Source organism: Aegilops tauschii, chromosome 7, assembly GCF_002575655.3.
Source record: "Aegilops tauschii subsp. strangulata cultivar AL8/78 chromosome 7, Aet v6.0, whole genome shotgun sequence".
Taxonomy (NCBI): Eukaryota; Viridiplantae; Streptophyta; class Magnoliopsida; order Poales; family Poaceae; genus Aegilops; species Aegilops tauschii.
The window spans coordinates 514,244,063-514,262,046 of NC_053041.3; positions in this window are offsets into that span (position 1 = coordinate 514,244,063).

Consider the following 17,984-nt stretch of genomic DNA (forward strand, 5'->3'; position numbering starts at 1 on the left):
AGTATCTGTCTACTATCTGGTTCATCTGGGGTCTTCTATGTGGTTCATGTTGGGTGGGCAACAAACAATAGATGATCCATTGTCTATCTTTTTAAACTGAAGCTATAATCTACCTCCTATCATTAGTTTTGGATCCATCCACTCGTTTGCTACCATCAGTCTTGATTTTTGCATGCACCCCTTAGGCCTTACAAAATTTAACTATTTTTTTATTATGCATGTCAGATATTGTACAAAATCGTACTGAATATGTAGAGAAAAAGAGAAGACCGTTGCGTGCGAATATAATGTCATGCAGATGCCGCTCCATGGTGGGCGAAGTGCCCCCCCTCCTGCATTTCCAGATTGTATTCCAGAGGAAGATAACTATTCAGATGGAGATTCAGAAGGAGCCGACCATGCCTGTTTACCACCTGAGGTGTTTCCTCTAACCTGGCATGCTGATGTTGGTCATATCATGCATATGGCGCCTTGCATTGCTTACATTATACATCTTATATGTCATCAGCTTAGTTTAGATTTGCTTTGTGTGAATGCCACCTGTTTGGTTTCTATATCATACTCCCACCATTCCTAAATATTTGTCTTTTTAGAGATTCCAATAAGTGACTACATACGGAACAAAATGAGTGAATCTACACTCTAAAATATGTCTATATACATCCGTATGTGGTAGTCCATTTGAAATCTCTAAAAAGACAAATATTTAGGAACGGAGGGAGTATATGGGAATTATGCAATGCCATCTTCTTTAGCCAGGCATCATATACGTGAATCATGCAATGCCATCCTGTTTAGCCAGTCATCGTATATGTGACTTGTATTGTACCATATTTTTTTCCATAATGTATTCCATTTGTCAACAATGTTTATACATTCATCTACTCTTCCTGTGCATCAGCCATTTGAGTCGGTCATGGGAAAATCTGGAGTGAAAACAAGGTCTTCTGAGTAGTCAGTGCTACCTGTCGATGCAGATTTCTTGCTAGTTACAGATAGCTCCTCAGAGGAGGATTCAGAGAGAGATGACCAGTCGTATTCCCCCCCGAGGTGCATGCTCTAACTTGGCTGGGTTATATTGCTCATATCATGCATATGGTGTCTTGCATTGCCATGCCATCTGCTTAGATTAGACATGCTTTGTGTGAATGCCACCTGTTTGCTTTCTATATCAGATATGTGAATTATGCAATGCCATGTTTTTCAGCCAATTATCATATATGTGAATTATGCACCGCCATGGAGCCAGGCATCATATATGTGAATTATCTCATGCCATCTTTTTTTTCATTACATATTCCATTTGTCGACAATCTGTGTATATTGAACTACTCTTCATGTGTATCAGCCATTTGAGCCGGTTATGGAAAAATCTAGAGTGAAAACAAGGTCTTCAGAGCAGGCAATGGTACCTGTTGAAGCATATATCTCGATGGTTACAGGGAGCTCCTCAGAGGAGGATTCAGAGACAGATGACCAGTCCTATATCCCACCTGAGGTGTATGCTCTAAGTTGCAATGTTTATATTTCTCATATGATGCATATGGTGTCTTGCATTGCTTAGTTTAGACATCATATGCACAATATTGAATTCTATCTGCTTAGTTTAGAGATCATACATGCGAGTGCCAGCTGCTTAGTATATGAATCAATTATGTCAATTATATCATGCCATCCTGTATACTTAGACAACATGTATGTGAATTATTTCATCCCAACCTATTTTAGAAAGACATCATAGAGTTTTGTCATGTCATCCTGTTTAGGTACTCATCATATGTTGAATTATGCCATTATATCCTGTTAAGTTATCCATCATATATCTGAAACTGTGTCATGCTATCCTGTTTAGTTAGGCATCATATATGTGAAATTGTGTCATGCTGTCCTGTTTGGTTAGACAACATATATGTGAATTACCACATCTGTCTATCATACAATGTCTGTACGTTCAATTTCTTTTCTTGTTTATCAGCCATTTGAATTGGAGGGGGTGATGGCAGTATCTAAGGGAGCAAAAACCCGTTCTTCACAAAAGACAGTGCTACCCGTCGATGCAGATGGAACCATGGTTGTACTGGCCCACAAACTAGCCCCGCCACACATAATCGAGACTCTTCCAGATTGCACACTTACACCGTTGGGCAGAGAACCAGCTATAACCCATCTAACCGCAACCCCAGCGGATAGTAACCCACTTATAGTTGACAAAGCACCATGTCCACCATAGAGTACCCCCACACGAGCAGTTTGTAAAGCTACTGTAGTGCCCAAAGGACGAAGACAACCACAGCTAACCCAAACTGCACGTTTAAAGCAAAAGAGCAACTGTTCTCAGGTCAGATTCCGTAGCTATGGTCCATACTCCTTTGTTGTTGCATCACTGTATTTACTCATACCAACTACTTTCGAATTTGAAGGATCCAATTGAAACTCCAATGGCGCAACAGGTATGTTTTAAACCTATTTCTTTAACTGGATTGTTGTTCTAACTTGTTGCTCTATGTTGATTTCAGTTTAAGTTGTATAAACAGTTATGTTCTCAGGTGATGCACATTACAAGTGCTGCCAATGATGTGTAGTTTCTCACACTTATATTCTGTCTATGCTGCTGTGTCTTAAAAATATATTAGTTGAACTGTGTCTCTATCTTGATTAGGGAACATAAACTAGAATGATATGGACAATATAGTGACCATAGTACATAGATATATGTTTGTTTCATGCTGTTATCCTGTCCACCTTACTACTGAACCGGTTTACCAAAATGAGTTTCGTATACTACAAGCTAAACCTGTGATGTGTCTGCTTGTTTCTCTTGTAGTATGCAAACAGAATATTGGAGAAGAGCACATCACTATGCAATGGTAGAGAAAGTAATGCAGATAAGGTTCAAGATAGTGAGACAACCCTGTTGGTCCCCAAGAAAGGTGATAAAAACTATCTTGTAGACAGTGAGAAAACCCCACAGTCCTGCGTTGATGTACTGTTCGAGTTACTGGCCAGTACCGCTGGCACAAGCTCTTCGAACTCGCTGCCTGAATCACTTCGGCTTCTTCAGTCTCAGCTACAAGCTGAAAGGCATCAGTCAGCTGCGCTGCGGCAAGAAGCTGAAGGACTGAGGAAGTCCCTGCAGAATCCAGATGCGTACTTTCTTGTGCAACAGCAAGCGCTGGAGGATTTAAGCGCCAAACAAGAGAAAGTTAATAAGCTTGCTAAGCATCTTGCAGCATTATGGGTACCCAGGATATTGTTTCTTGAACTCTTCTGAAGTGGTTTCAGTTCTGGACTTGTTTTGCTGCGGCGTTTATATGCTGCTTTGTTCCCTATATTTCCACTGGTGGCGAACTTTGATGCCCAGTGGATGTAATATGTGTAATAGCCGTGATAGCCTAGCATAAGTTGCTTGCTTATTTATTTCCTTGTTGTCTTGTTTATTTGTTTGCTTGTAGTCACTGCAGTTCTTTTTCCGCGGTTTGCTAGTGGCTGCAATAACCTATTTTTTAAAACTAGGCCACAATAACCATGGGATAATATTTACTGTAGTGACACTGGGCCTCCTACGGGTCGTACAAACAGTGGGCCTTCTACGTGCCGTAGAAATAGTTGGCCTTCTACGGGCCGTAGAAACAATGGGCCTTCTACGGGCCGTAGAAACAATGGGCCTTCTACGGTCCGTAGAAACAATGGGCCTTCTATGGGCCGTAGAAACAATGGGCCTTCTACGGGCCGTATCATCAATGGGCCTTATACGGGCCGTATGATCTATTGGCCAAACATGGGCCAATAACAGGCCGCATTATGGCCGTAAACGGGCTAGAGTTGGAATCGTCCGTTCATGGGCCGACCATAACGGGCCATCGTTAATAGGCCGTATTTGATGACGCTATGAAAATGGCCCAATTTATTAACGGACCACAAACGGGCCGACTGTAACCACGGGCTGAATTTGGCCCACAAGCAAAAAATGACAGTAACGGGTCGTAAGTAAACGAATGCTGGAAATGAGCTCAAGAATAAATGGGCTCTGAGAAGGCCGAAAGATAACATGGGCTGGAAACGGCCCAACGGAATATTGGGCCGTTAATGGGTATAAAGTGATACACTGTTCATTACGGGCCAGTTTCACCACGGGCCGTTAATGGGTGTAAAGTGATACACTGTTCATTACATGCCAGTTTCACCACGGGCCGTTAATAGGCCAAGAGTTACATATGGCCTCATATGGGCCAAAAGACGTCATGGGCCATACATGGGCCAGAAGTGAAAACGGGCTGGAATCATATTGGATGGCCCAGATGACGCTACTGGGCCTAATTCGGATAGGGCGTAACGGGCCTTGGGTTAGCGGGCTGTAAATGGGCTATATGCGAACAGGCCGTTAACAGGCTTTCCATGGGCCGGCCCGCCACCTTTTGACCAAGTTAAACGGGCCAGCCTTTTCACAGGAATGGGCCTCTGTTGGGCCGTGCCACGTGTCGACGTATCATAGGCGCCTTCTGTTCGATGAGTGGATGACATCTGCCCCAACAATGAGCCGACACGTGTTTCCTCCAGCCAATGATGATTTTACACGTGGAAAATCCCCATTGGTCGGGGCTGTTAACGGGTTATCGGATCCAAAACCCGACCCGATAGCTTAACGGTGTTCCGTTACGGTGGATGCCACGTGTCGGTCACCCTTGACGAAAGCACTTCTGTGACGCGTGATTTATCGTCATGGAAGTGGACACTTCCGTTATGATAATTTTGGTAATGTCATGGAACACTTCTACGACAGCACAGGTATGACTATCTTGATTCTGTCATAAATTTGTCATGGATGTACATGCATGACAAAAAACGCGACCTACTGTGACAAACACGTATCATCACGGAAGTGTATTTTTTTGTAGTGCACCTCCGCGATTTGCACACATTTAGCTCGGTGACGTCCCTCGAACTCTTGATCCAGTTGAGGCCGAGGGAGATTTTCATGAGAATGATGGCGTGTTGATGGTGATGATGAAGTTACCGACGCTGGGCTTCGCCTAAGCACTACGACAATATGACCGAGGTGGAAATCTATGGAGGGGGGCACCGCACACGGCTAAGAAATCAACTTGTGTGTCTATGGGGTGCCCCCAACCCCGTATATAATGGAGTGGAGGAGGGGGAGGGCCGTCCTCATGGGGCGCGCCCAAGCGGGGATTCCTACTCCTAGTAGGAGTAGGTTACCCCCCCTTCCCTAGTTGGAGTAGGAGAAGAAGGAAAAGGGAGAAGGAGACAAGGAAAGGGGGGCCGGCCCCCTCCCCAATTCGGATTGGGCTTGGGGGCGCGCGCCTCCCACTTGGCTGACTCCTCCTCTCTTCCACCATGTCCCATTAAGGCCCATTAACTCCCCGGGGGGGTCCGGTAACCCCCTGGTACTCTGGAAAATGCCCGAACTCATCCGAAACCATTCCGGTGTCCAAACATAGCCTTCTAATATCTCAATCTTCATGTCTCGACCATTTCGAGACTCCTCGTCATGTCTGTGATCACATCCGGGACTTCGAACAACCTTCGGTACATCAAAACACATAAACTCATAATACCGATCGTCATCGAACGTAAGCGTGCGGACCCTACGGGTTCGAGAACTATGTAGACATGACCGAGACTCATCTCCGGTCAATAACCAATAGCAGAACCTGGATGCTCATATTGGCTCCCACATATTCTATGAAGATCTTTATAGGTCAAACCGTATAACAACATACGTTGTTACCTTTGTCGTCGGTATGTTACTTGCCCGAGATTCGATCGTCGGTATCTTCATACCTAGTTCAATCTCGTTACCGTCAAGTCTCTTTACTCGTTCTATAATGCATCATCTCGTAACTAATTCATTAGTCACATTGCTTGCAAGGCTTATAGTCATGTGTATTACCGAGAGGGCCCAGAGATACCTCTTCGACAATCGGAGTGACAAATCCTAATCTCGATCTATGCCAACTCAACAAACACCGTCGGAGACACCTGTAGAGCATCTTTATAATCACACAGTTACGTTGTGACGTTTGATAGCACACTACGTGTTCCTCCAGTATTCGGGAGTTGCATAATCTCATAGTCATAGGAACATGTATAAGTTATGAAGAAAGCTATAGCAATAAACTAAACGATCATAGTGCTAAGTTAACGGATGGGTCAAGTCAATCACATCATTCTCTAATGATGTGACCCCGTTCATCAAATGACAACTCATGTATATGGCTAGGAAACTTAACCATCTTTGATTAACGAGCTAGTCAAGTAGAGACATACTAGTGACACTCTGTTTGTCTATGTATTCACACATGTACTAAGTCTCCGGTTAATACAATTCTAGCATGAATAATAAACATTTATCATGATATAAGGAAATATAAATTACAACGTTATTATTGCCTCTAGGGCATATTTCCTTCAGTCTCCCACTTGCACTAGAGTCAATAATCTAGATTATACAGTAATGATTCTAACACCCATGGAGTCTTGGTGTTGATCATGTTTTGCTCGTGAGAGAGGCTTAGTCAACGGGTCTGCAACATTCAGATTCGTATGTATCTTGCAAATTTCTATGTCTCCCTCCTTGACTAGATCTCGGATGGAATTGAAGCGTCTCTTGATGTGCTTGGTTCCCTTGTGAAATCTGGATTCCTTTGCCAAGGCAATTGCACCAGTATTGTCACAAAAGATTTTCATTGGATCTGATGCACTAGGTATGACACCTAGATCGGATATGAACTCCTTCATCCAGACTCCTTCATTTGCTGCTTTTGAAGCAGCTATGTACTCTGCTTCACACGTAGATCCCGCCACGACGCTCTGCTTGGAACTGCACCAAATGACAGGTCCACCATTCAATAAAAGTACATATCCGATTTGTGACTTAGAGTCATCCGGATCAGTGTCAAAGCTTCCATCAACGTAACCGTTTACGACGAGTTCTTTGTCACCTCCATAAACGAGAAACATATCCTTAGTCCTTTTTCAGGTATTTCAGGATATTCTTGACCGCTGTCTAGTGATCCACTCCAGGATTACGTTGGTACCTCCCTGCTAAACTAATAGCAAGGCACACATCAGGTCTGGTACACAGCATTGCATACATGATAGAACCTATGGCTGAAGCATAGGGAATGACCTTCATTTTCTCTTTATCTTCTGAAGTGGTCGGGCATTGAGTCTGACTCAACTTCATACCTTGTAACACAGGCAAGAACCCTTTCTTTGCTTGATCCATTTTGAACTTCTTCAAAACTTTATCAAGATATGTGCTTTGTGATAGTCCAATTAAGCGTCTTGATCTATCTCTATAGATCTTGATGCCCAATATATAAGCAGCTTCACCGAGGTCTTTCATTGAAAAATTCTTATTCAAGTATACTTTTATGCTATTCAGAAATTCAGTATCATTTCTGATCAACAATATGTCATCCACATATAATATCAGAAATGCTACAGAGCTCCCACACACTTTCTTGTAAATACAGGCTTCTCCAAAAGTCTGTATAAAACCATATGCTTTGATCACACTATCAAAGCGTATATTCCAACTCCGAGAGGCTTGCACCAGTCCATAAATGGATCGCTGGAGCTTGCACACTTTGTTAGCACCTTTTGGATCGAAAAAACCTTCTGGTTGCATCATATACAACTCTTCTTTAAGGTATCCATTAAGAAATGCAGTTTTGACATCCATTTGCCAAATTTCATAATCATGAAATGCGGCAATTGCTAACATGATTCAGACGGACTTAAGCATCTCTACGGGTGATAAGGTCTCATCATAGTCAACTCCTTGAACTTGTTGAAAACCTTTCGCAACAAGTCGAGCTTTGTATACAATAACATTACCGTCAGCGTCAGTCTTCTTCTTAAAGATCCATTTATTCTCTATGGCTTGCCGATCATCGGGCAAGTCAACCAAAGTCCACACTTTGTTCTCATACATGGGTCCCATCTCAGATTTCATGGCCTCAAGCCATTTTGCGGAATTTAGGCTCATCATCGCTTCCTCATAGTTCGTAGGTTCGTCATGGTCAAGTAACATGACCTCCAGAACAGGATTACCATACCACTTTGGTGCGGATCTTACTTTGGTTGACCTACGAGGTTCGGTAGTAACTTGATCAGAAGTTTCATGATCATCATCATTAGCTTCCTCACTAATTGGTGTAGGAATCACTGGAACTGATTTCTGTGATGAACTACTTTCCAATAGGGAGCAGGTACAATTACCTCATCAAGTTCTACTTTCCTCCCACTCACTTCTTTCGAGAGAAACTCCTTCTCTAGAAAGGATCCATTCTTAGCAACGAATATCTTGCCTTCGGATCTGTGATAGAAGGTGTACCCAACAGTTTCCTTTGGGTATCCTATGAAGACACATTTCTCCGATTTTGGGTTTGAGCTTATCAGGTTGAAGCTTTTTCACATAAGCATCGCAGCCCCAAACTTTAAGAAATGACAACTTGGGTTTCTTGCCAAACCACAGTTCATATGGTGTCGTCTCAATGGATTTAGATGGTGCCCTATTTAACGTGAATGCAGCCATCTCTAAAGCATAACCCCAAAAGGATAGCGGTAAATCAGTAAGAGACATCATAGATCGCACCATATCTAATAAAGTACGATTACGATGTTCGGACACACCATTACACTGTGGTGTTCCGGGTGGTTTGGGTTGCGAAACTATTCCGCATTGTTTCAAATGAAGACGAACTCATAACTCAAATATTCTCATCCACGATCAGATCGTAGAAACTTTATTTCTTGTTACGATGATTTTCCACTTCACTCTGAAATTCTTTAAACTTTTCAAATGTTTCAGACTTATGTTTCATTAATTAGATATACCCATATCTGCTCAAATCATCTGTCAAGGTCAGAAAATAACGATACCCACCGCGAGCATCAATACTCATCGGACCGCATACATCAGTATGTATTATTTCCAACAAGTCCGTTGCTCGCTGCATTGTTCTGGAGAACGGATTTTTAGTCATCTTACCCATGAGGCATGGTTCGCAAGCATCAACTGATTCATAATCAAGTGATTCCAAAATCCCATGAGCATGGAGTTTCTTCATGCGCTTTACACCAATATGACCTAAACGGCAGTGCCACAAATAAGTTGCACTATCATTATTAAACTTATATCTTTTGGCTTCAATACTATGAATATGTGTATCACTACTAATAGTATTGAAGCCAAAAAGATTTAGTAAAAATAGACCACTCATCAAGGGTGCATGACCATAAAAGAAATTACTCATATAAATAGAACAACCATTATTCTCTTATTTAAATGAATAACCGTCTCGCATCAAACAAGATCCAGATATAATGTTCATGCTTAACGCTGGCACCAAATAACAATTATTTTTGTCTAAAACTAATCCCGAAGGTAGATGTATGATTTCTACTACACAACCTTCTTGTAGACGTTGTTGGGCCTCCAAGTGCAGAGGTTTGTAGGACAGTAGAAAATTTCCCACAAGTGGATGACCTAATGTTTATCAATCTGTGGGAGGCGTAGGTTGAAGATGGTCTCTCTCAAACAACCCTGCAACCAAATAACAAAGAGTCTCTTGTGTCCCCAACACACCCAATACAATGGTAAATTGTATAGGTGCACTAGTTCGGCAAAGAGATGGTGATACAAGTGCAATATGGATGGTAGATATAGGTTTTTGTAATCTGAAAATATAAAAACAGTAAGGTAACTAATGATAAAAGTGAGCACAAACGGTATTGCAATGCTAGGATACAAGGCCTAGGGTTCATACTTTCACTAGTGCAAGTTCTCTCAACAATAATAACATAATTGGATCATATAACTATCCCTCAACATGCAATAAAGAGTCACTCCAAAGAAACTAATAGCAGAGAACAAACGAAGAGATTATGGTAGGGTATGAAACCACCTCAAAGTTATTCTTTCGGATCGATCTATTCAAGAGTTCGTACTAGAATAAAACCTTAAGACACAAATCAACCAAAACCCTAATGTCACCTAGATACTCCAATGTCACCTCAAGTATCCGTGGGTATGATTATACGATATGCATCACACAATCTCAGATTCATCTATTCAACCAACACAAAGAACTTCAAAGAGTGCCCCAAAGTTTCTACCGGAGAGTCAAGACGAAAACGTGTGCCAGCCCCTATGCATAGGTTCATGGTCGGAACCCGCAAGTTGATCACCAAAACATACATCAAGTGGATCACGTGATATCCCATTGTCACCACAGATAAGCACGGCAAGACATACATCAAGTGTTCTCAAATCCTTAAAGACTCCATCCCATAAGATAACTTCAAAGGGAAAACTCAATCCATTACAAGAGAGTAGAGGGGGAGAAACAATAGCAAAGCTCGCGATACATCAAGATCGTACCACCTCAAGAACACAAGAGAGAAATCAAACACATAGCTACTGGTACATACCCTCAGCCCCGAGGGTGATCTACTCCCCCCTCGTCGTGGAGAGCGCCGGGATGATGAAGATGGCCACCGGTGAGGGTTCCCCCCTCCGGCAGGGTGCCGGAACAAGGCCCCGATTGGTTTTTGGTGTCTACAGAGGCTTGCGGTGGCGGAACTCCCGATCTCTTCTGCTCCCCGATGTTTTTAGGGTATATGGATATATATAGGCGAAAGAAGTCGGTCAGGGGAGCCACGAGGGGCCCACGAGGGTGGAGGGCGCGCCCAGGAGGTAGGCGCGCCCCCTGCCTCGTGCCCTCCTCGTTGATTCCCTAACGTGCACTCCAAGTCTCCTGGATTGCTTCCGTTCCAAAAATAACTCTCCCGAAGGTTTCATTCCGTTTGGACTCCGTTTGATATTCCTTTTCTGCGAAACACTAAAACAAGGGAATAACAGAAACTGGCACTGGGCTCTGGGTTAATAAGTTAGTCCCAAAAATAATATAAAAGTGCATAGTAAAGCCCATTAAACATCCAAGATGGATAATATAATAGCATGAATAATTCATAAATTATAGATACGAGACGTATCAGCATCCCCAAGCTTAATTCCTGCTCGTCCTCGAGTAGGTAAATGATAAAAGAAATAATTTATGAAGTGTGAATGCTAGCAGGTGCACAAGTTTGATCAATGATAATTTCAATCACGTTTTCTAGCATCATCATATGTCATAACAGTAGCTCAACTCATAGAACTTTTCATGATCAAGTAACAAACTATTAACATGTTAAAGTATAGATCATGAACTTTCTTGAAAACTAACAAACTATATTCTAAGTCATCAAACAATTGCAATTCATCCTATTTTCAGGAAGAGTCTATGTTAGAGCTTTGATTCAGCAAACTTCACATACTCAACTATCATTTAGTCTTCCATGATTGCTACCACTCAAAGCATATTTTTATAACAAATAGTATTCATCGAACACAGAGAAAGATAGGGGCTTAATGTTTCGCTTCCCAACCTTTTACCTCAAGGGTAATGTCAACAGTAATAATTCATGCTCAAATATATTTGAATGGCCATATATGCTTAGATCTTTCCATCACATGATGCTTGCCAACTAAATAGTAGGTTGGAATGAGAAGGAATACTACTTACTCTTGCATAAAAGTAAAAGATAGGCCCTTCGCAGAGGGGAGCAGGGATTTGCAGAGGTGCCAGAGCTCGAAGCTAAAACAGAGATGAAAATAATTTTGAGAGGTATGCTTTCATTGTCAACCTAACGACCAAGAGTTCCCAATATCTTCCATACTACATACATTATAGGCGGTTCCCACGCAGAAAGGTAAAGTTTTTACTCCCCCTCCACCAACATTCACACTCCACGGCTTGTCTGAAACAACGGGTGTCGTCCAACTATCAACATTCCTGGGGGAGTTTTGTTTAAATTATTTGTGAATTTGTTTTTGATCTTTTGATCATAGGACTGGGCATCCCAGTTACCAGCCATTTTCTCGTGAATGATGAGCGGAGTCCACTCATCGTGAGAATAACCCACCTAGCATGGAAGATACTGACAGCCCCTAGTCGCTACATGAGCGATTCGGGCATACAAAACAGATTATTATTTGAAGGTTTAGAGTTTGGCACATTCAAATTTACTTGGAACGGCAGGTAAATACCGCATATAGGTAGATATGGTGGACACTCATGGAAGAAACTTGGTTCAAAGAATTTGGATGCACAAGTAGTATTCCCGCTTAGTACAAATATTTTGGCTAGCAAAAGATTCTAAAAAGCAAGCACCACATGTTAGAGGATTCATAACAATATAACTTCTATACAAATATACCCAAGCATAACTCATTATGTTGTCTTCCTTGTCCAACTTCAACTAATTTGCTCAGGTTTGAAAATAATTAATGGGGCTCACAATCATAGAAGATGTCCAAGATAGTTTATTTATATGTAAAATCTCTCTTCCTTCAATATTCTTTCATGAATTGTTCAAGTGACCAATACAATGTTTGCTAACCTTCAATAAATTTACCACCTCTACTTCTTATATGTGAAGGCATTAATCCCCATGGGAAATGCATATGAAACATATATAATTTCAGATTTATGACATTCGAATCATTCAACCATTTACTCATAGGATATAAGTGAAGCACACGAGTAAATGACAAACTACTCCAAAAAGATATAAGTGAAGATCAATGAGTAGTTAAATAATTATGTAGCTATGTGAAGACTCTCTATCATTTAAGAACTTCAGATCTTGGTATTTTATTCAAACATCAAGCAAAGCTAAAGAAAATAAAATGACGCTCCAAGCAAAACACATATCATGTGGTGAATAAAAATGTAGCTCCAAGTAAAGTTACCGATGAACGAAGACGAAAGAGGGGATGCCATCCGGGGCATCCCCAAGCTTACGCTCTTGGATATCCTTGAATATTACCTTGGGGTGCCTTGGACATCCCCAAGCTTAGGCTCTTGCCACTCCTTATTCCATAGTCCATTGAATCTTTACACAAAACTTGAAAACTTCACAACACAAAACTTAACAGAAAACTCGTAAGCTCCGTTAGTATAAGAAAATAAACACCACTTAGGTACTGTTGTGAACTCATTCTAAATTCATGTTGGTGTAATATCTACTGTATTCCAACTTCTGTATGGTTCATACCCTCCGATATTACTCATAGATTCATCAAAATAAGCAAACAACACATAGAAAACAGAATCTGTCAAAAACAGAACAGTCTGTAGTAATCTGTATCAAACGTATACTTCCGGAACTTAAAAAATTCTAAAATAAATTGGTGGACCTGAGGAATTTGTCTAGTAATCATCTGCAAAAATAATCAACTAAATATCACTCTCCAGTAAAAAGTTTTAGCTAATCTCGTGAGCGCTAAATTTTCTGTTTTTTACAGCATGATCATAAAGACTTCACTCAAGTCATCCCAAAGGTTCTACTTGGCACAAACACTAATTAAAACACAAAACCACATCTAAACAGAAGCTAGATGTATTATTTATTACTAAACAGAACCAAAAATCAAGAAACTAAAATAAAATTGGGTTGCCTCCCAACAAGCGCTAACGTTTAACGCCCCTAGCTAGGCATGATGATTTCAATGATGCTCACATAAGAGATAAGAATTGAAACATAAAGAGAGCATCATGAAGAATATGACTAGCACATTTAAGTCTAACCCACTTCCTATGCATAGGGATTTTGTGAGAAAACAACTTATGGGAACAATAATCAACTAGCATAGGAAGGCAAAACCAGCATAACTTCGAAACTTTAAGCACATAGAGAGGAAACTTGGTATTATTGCAATTCCTACAAGCATATATTCCTCTCTCATAATAATTTTCAGTAGCATCATGAATGAATTCAATAATATAACCAGCACATAAAGCATTCTTTTCATGATCTACTAGCATAGAATTTTTATTACTCTCCACATAAGCAAAATTCTTCTCATTCGGAATAGTGGGAGTATCATAAGAAACTCGAATACTATAAATTGTTTCCATATTAAAAGAGTAATGTTCAGAAAAAGGGTAATCATAATCATGACAAGTTTTATAAATGTAATCATCACTGCTTTTTATAGCATAAGTTTCATCACAATAATCATCATAAGTAGCAACTTTGTTCTCATCATAATCGATTGAATCCTCTTCCAAGATAGTGGACTCATCACTAAATAAAGTCATGACCTCTCCAAATCCACTTTCACAAATATTATGAGATTCAACATCCTCCAAAATAGTGGTATCATTAATTCCTAAAGTTGACACTCTTCCAAATCCACTTTCATCAATATAATCATCATAGGTAGAAGGCATGCTATCATCATAACAACTTTCCATATCAAAACTTGGGAGGCTAAAAATATCATCTTCATTAAACGTAGCATCCCCAAGCTTGGGACAAACATTAATTTCAGCAAATATATTCTCAAATGTGTCATCCTCATCAAACATAGCATCCCCAAGCTTGGGCCTTTTCATATTATAAGCATAATCACTCTCATTATTAATAGTATGGATAGCACCAATAGTATAGCAATTATCATCATCACAATGAGTAGTAGGAGCAACATCATTTGGGAGGGATACCTTTCTACCTTTGCTTCTCCGTTTTTTCTTTTCTTCTTCACATCATGTGCGGGTTTATCACTCTTTTTTGAGATCCTTATTGATGAGATTGGTTGAATAGAAAGCTCCTCCTCGTTACCTGATTCATCATAAGAAATAATAGGAGGATATTGGGAAGCCTCTTCCATTTCATTAGTATTCTCTTCATCTTCTATTTGTTTTCTTGTCTTTACGTAATTGGCAATATAAGGATTTTCAATGCAATTCACCGCACAATACATATAAATTTCCTCTAGATCAAAATCAAGAAGTTTATCACGGGCAAATACTGGAAGATAGTTAGTTATACGTTTCATTTCTTCATAATCCATAAGCAAACTAAGTTCATTATGATGTGCAAGGGAAATCAAGTCATCACAATTTTTGGAAATGATTAGATCATGAAACAATTTGCATCGGATAGTTAAATGACCATGTTCATTGCAAAGTTCACAAGTACGGCTAAGAAAATTTAAATTTTGAGCACAAACATCTAGCCTATCTTGCAACCATTTAGTTTCTAAGTACTTATGCCTCTTACAAAATCTATCTTCCCTTTTTGGTATGTATTTGCAAACTCTATGCACTCCACAAAAATCGACATGCTTATAAGAGATATTTTCATCATGACTAGTGCAATCATCATTAGTACTATGGATATTCAAAGAGTTCATACTAACAACATTGCAATCATGCTAATCATTCAAAGATTTAGTGCCAAACATTTTAATGCATTCTTCTTCTAACACTTTGGCACGATTTTCCTTTCCATCATACTCACGAAAGATATTAAAAAGATGAAGCGTATGAGGCAAACTCAATTCCATTTTTTTGGTAGTTTTCTTTTATAGACTAAACTAGTGATAAAAAAAAGAAACTAAAAGATTCGATTGCAAGATCTAAAGATATACCTTCAAGCACTCACCTCCCCGGCAACGGCGCCAGAAAAGAGCTTGATGTCTACTACACAACCTTCTTCTTGTAGACGTTGTTGGGCCTCCAAGTGCAGAGGTTTGTAGGACAGTAGCAAATTTCCCTCAAGTGGATGACCTAAGGTTTATCAATCCATGGGAGGCGTAGGTTGAAGATGGTCTCTCTCAAACAACCCTGCAACCAAATAACAAAGAGTCTCTTGTGTCCCCAACACACCCAATACAATGGTAAATTGTATAGGTGCACTAGTTCGGCGAAGAGATGGTGATACAAGTGCAATATGGATGGTAGATATAGGTTTTTGTAATCTGAAAATATAAAAACAGCAAGGTAACTAATTATAAAAGTGAGCACAAACGGTATTGCAATGCCAGGAAACAAGGCCTAGGGTTCATACTTTCACTAGTGCAAGTTCTCTCAACAATAATAACATAATTGGATCATATAACTATCCCTCAACATGCAACAAAGAGTCACTCCAAAGACACTAATAGCGGAGAACAAACGAAGAGATTATGGTAGGGTACGAAACCACCTCAAAGTTAGTCTTTCGGATCGATCTATTCAAGAGTTCGTACTAGAATAACACCTTAAGACACAAATCAACCAAAACCCTAATGTCACCTAGATATTCCAATGTCACCTCAAGTATCCGTGGGTATGATTATACGATATGCATCACACAATCTCAGATTCATCTATTCAACCAACACAAAGAACTTCAAAGAGTGCCCCAAAGTTTCTACCAGAGAGTCAAGACGAAAATGTGTGCCAACCCCTTTGCATAGGTTCATGGTCGGAACCCGCAAGTTGATCACCAAAACATACATTAAGTGGATCACGTGATATCCCATTGTCACCACAGATAAGCACGGCAAGACATACATCAAGTGTTCTCAAATCCTTATAGACTCAATCCGATAAGAGAACTTCAAAGGGAAAACTCAATCCATTACAAGAGAGTAGAGGGCGAGAAACATCATAAGATCCAACTATAATAGCAAAGCTCGCGATACATCAAGATCGTACCACCTCAAGAACACGAGAGAGAGATCAAACACATAGCTACTGGTACATACCCTCAGCCCCGAGGGTGAACTACTCCCTCCTCGTCATGGAGAGCGTCGGGATGATGAAGATGGCCACCGGTGAGGGTTCCCTCCTCCGGCAGGGTGCCAGAACAGGGCCCTATTGGTTTTTGGTGGCTACAGAGGCTTGAGTCGGCGGAACTCCCGATCTCTTCTGCTCCCCGATGTTTTTAGGGTATATGGAAATATATAGGCGAAAGAAGTCGGTCAGGGGAGCCACGATGGGCCCATGAGGGTGGAGGGCGCGCCCCCCTGCCTCGTGCCCTCCTCGTTGATTCCCTGATGTGCACTCCAAGTCTCCTATATTGCTTCCGTTCCAAAAATAACTCTCCCAAGGGTTTCATTCCGTTTGGACTCCGTTTGATATTCCTTTTCTGCGAAACACTAAAACAAGGGAAAAACAGAAACTGGCATTGGGCTCTGGGTTAATAAGTTAGTCCCAAAAGTAATATAAAAGTGCATAGTAAAGCCCATTAAACATCCAAGATGGATAATCTAATAGCATGAATACTTCATAAATTAGAGATACGTTGGAGACGTATCAATGTAGAGGTAGCGTGCCGACGGCGATCACATCGACTTTGGAACCATTTCCCACGCGCATCATCACCTCGTCCTTAGCCAATCTTCGCTTAATCCGTAGCCCCTGTTTCGAGTTGCAAATATTAGCAGCAGAACCAGTATCAAATACCCAGGCGCTACTGCGAGCATTAGTAAGGTACACATCAATAACATGTATATCAAATATACCTTTCTCTTTGCCATCCTTCTTCTCCGCCAAATACTTGGGGCAGTTCCGCTTCTAGTGACCAGTCCCTTTGTAGTAGAAGCACCCAGTCTCAGGCTTAGGTCCAGACTTGGGTTTATTCACTTGAGCAGCAACTTGCTTGCCGTTCTTCTTGAAGTTCCCTTTCTTCCCTTTGCCCTTTTTCTTGAAACTAGTGCTCTTATTAACCATCAACACTTGATGCTCCTTCTTGATTTCTACCTCCGCAGCCTTTAGCATCGCGAAGAGCTCGGGAATTGTTTTATCCATCCCTTGCATATTATAGTTCATCATGAAGCTTTTGTAGCTTGCTGGCAGTGATTGAAGAACTCTGTCAATGACACTATCAACCGGAAGATTAACTCCCAGCTGAGTCAAGTGATTGTGGTACCCAGACATTCCGAGTATATGCTCACTGACAGAACTATTCTCCTACATTTTGCAGCTGTAGAACTTATTCGAGACTTCGTATCTCTCAATCTGGGCATTTGCTTGAAATATTAATTTCAACTCCTGGAACATCACATATGCTCCATGACGTTCAAAATGTCGTTGAAGTCCCGGTTCTAAGCCGTAAAGCATGGTACACTCAACTAT